Consider the following 3,123-nt stretch of genomic DNA (forward strand, 5'->3'; position numbering starts at 1 on the left):
CGGCGGCGGCGTTGGGGCGGCGACGGAGACGAAGGCGCGGGGGCGGCGGCGGCGACGGAGACGGAGGCGCGGGGGCGGCGGCGGCGTGGGTCGGGGCAGCGAGGGGAATTAGCTAGGGGGCGAGGGAGAGGGGGGAATGGGATCTGGCGAGAGGGAGGGAATTAGCTAGGGGGATCTTACTAATGGCGCACTCGCAGTCGGTGGGTCATTAGTAATCTTTTTTTTACATAGCAATGGCGCACTAGGCAAAGGTGCGCCATTAGTAATCTTTTTTTACATAGCAATGGCGCACCAGGCAGAGGTGCGTCATTAGTAATCTTTTTATATATATATAGCAATGGCGCACCAGCCAGAGGTGCGCCATAAGTAATTTTTTTTGTTGCATGTAATAATTTTTTAGAAAATGAATATGAATATGAAACAGTAATATTTTTTTATAAAAACAGTAATAATTGTTGTTTAACAACATAGTCTACACTTTTTTATTATTATTTTTTTAAAAATGAAGAGGGGAGAGGAGGCGGAGCTCACCGGGGAGCGGGGGAGGGTGCGGGGGGTGTGGATGTAACTTTTCGAGTAGATGATTTTTCATATAAAAAACTTTTTCATCCGAGTTCGTACGCAAAAGTTATGCCCATTTTACAAATTCTCGAGAGATTTCGCAAATAAAGTCGAAATTCATATTTGTAAATTTTCACAACAACTAGACCACATATCACATGGGAAACTTATTTTCTTTTATTTTTTTGACATTTCCATCATTTTTGTTTATTTTTTTAAAAACTGAAAAGACGGTCCAGGGGGGGTGCATTCTGTGGAAGTGGTGGCCAAGTTATTAATGGCGCATCATGGGAGTGGTGCGTCATTACTAGTTCAACTAGTAATGACGCACCACTCCAACGGTGCGCCATTAGTAGTTTTGAAAAAAATAAAAAAAATCACTAATGGCGCACCGTGGGAGTGGTGCGCCATTACTTGGGAGTGGTGCGCCATTACTAGTTGAACTAGTAATGGCGCACCACTCCCACGGTGCGCCATTAGTAGTTTTGAAAAAAAATTAAAAAAAGTTTTTTACTAATGGCGCACCGTGGATGTGGTGCGCCATTAGTATTTGGACACTAATGGCGCACCAACACATGGTGCGCCATTAGTATATAGTAATGAGGCATCACATGTCTGGTGCGTCATTAGTGTCAATTCCATCTATAGCCCTTTTCCTAGTAGTGATTAATTGGTGTGGGTGACTCTATCTGCCCTCTAATGACTCACTCAACTTAACAGGACAACCCACAAGCATTGTTTTGATTCCAACAACTGTTGTAAAATACATCCAGCAAAGGTGCTCTAAAATCAGAAATACTACTCCCAAATCTTTAGCTCAATTCTGAAAATACATGGCTAGGACAACGGTAGCATTCAACCACAAGCCCAAGCCTATACTTAACTAGGCCCAGGTCCATTAAATTCTTACAGAAACCAAGAAATGGAATCAACTCCCCTTGTTGCTGATTCAGTCATGGGAGATGCCATGTCTCAAAAATATCAAGTAGCACCATCATGTTCGATTTCAATATAAGGAATATTACAAAATTAACAGTTAAGATCCCAAGTGAGTAACACACTTTGGTCTTCTAGTTACAAAACAAAACTGACATAATTCTAGATGCCATAATCAGATCAAAATTTCAAACCACACACTTACTTTCAAATATCAAATTAGGAACATTTTGAGACATAGGAAAACAGTGTACATCTGAAAAGGCTGCAAACTATGAAGGAAAACAAGAACACTATGTAATACATGATTATTCAGTTAAGACAAGAGAAACCATCTGCAACTACTACTGTAAATAATACACCTGTTAACACGTTTCTGAACATACATCCAGCAAAGATGCTCTAAAAAAATACTACGGCCCACGCCCACCCACCCCATCCCAGCTACTAGTACCACTTTCAAGTAATACACCTGTTAGTTAAATTCTGAAAATACATGCAGCAAAGATACACCTCTTCTAATGACGTGATACTTTGAACAAACCTTCAGGACTCCCAAATGACTTAAGAAATGGCTAACAGTTTTCCTAGTCTAGCAGAGCCTGTCATTGCAAATTCAGTTAAGTGTTTGCTTGCTTTAGTTTGACAGAAATGTTTCAGATAAGTGTTCAGCTAACTTCAGACTTAAGAATAACGATGAAAATTTCAGACTTGGCAGTACAGATTCAGATTTGGCAGTACAAATTCGAAGCAGGGAGTTGGAAGAGAGAGGATGGCTCACCGTGGAGGAGTGGAGGACGAGGGTGCGTCGATGGCGAGCTGAGGACGAGGGCAGGCAGGACGACGGCGATGGCGGCGTAGCAGCGGGCCCCGTGCTCCTTCTTCAGAGGAGGGGAGAGGCGATCAAGGACGATAGCAATGGCGGCGTAGCAGCGGGCCCCGTGCTCTATGTGGAGGCCAGGGGAGTCGAGTCAGTTAGGGGCAGGAGACCGAAGGCGATGGACGGGCGGAGGAGGAGGGGGGCTTACGGGCGGAGGAGACCGGGAGACGGCGCAGTGGGTGGGGCGGCGGCGCAGTGGGTCCGTCGTGGCGGCAGGCCGTCGACGGCGAGGACCAAGACGGCGAGGCGGGGCGCGAGGGTCGTCGAAGCGGGTGTGGAGCGAGGGGGGGAGTGGATCTGGCGAGAGAGGGACGAAGGGATCGGGCGAATTAGCTAGGGGGGAAGATTACTAATGGCGCACCCCTGGCGGTGCGCCATTAGTATGTTTTTTATAGCAATGGCGCACCCTCGAGCGGTGCGCCATAAGTAATCTTTTTTTACATAGCAATGGCGCACCAGCCAGCGGTGCGCCATAAGTAATTTTTTAATTATTTTTTGTTGCATCTAATAATTTTTTAGAAAATGAATATGAATATGAAACAGTAATAATTTTTTATAAAAACAGCAATAATTTTTTTAAAAATATCATCAAATTTGTTATTTGAAAATATTTATGAATATAAAAAATATCATCAAATTTGTTATTTGAAAATATCATCAAATTTGTTATTTGAAAATATAATCAAATTTGTCTTTTTGGATTTTTAGTTGCATTCATTTGTGACAGTGGAGCGGGGGAGGGTGCG

Source organism: Triticum dicoccoides, chromosome 5A, assembly GCF_002162155.2.
Source record: "Triticum dicoccoides isolate Atlit2015 ecotype Zavitan chromosome 5A, WEW_v2.0, whole genome shotgun sequence".
In the NCBI taxonomy this organism is placed as follows: domain Eukaryota; kingdom Viridiplantae; phylum Streptophyta; class Magnoliopsida; order Poales; family Poaceae; genus Triticum; species Triticum dicoccoides.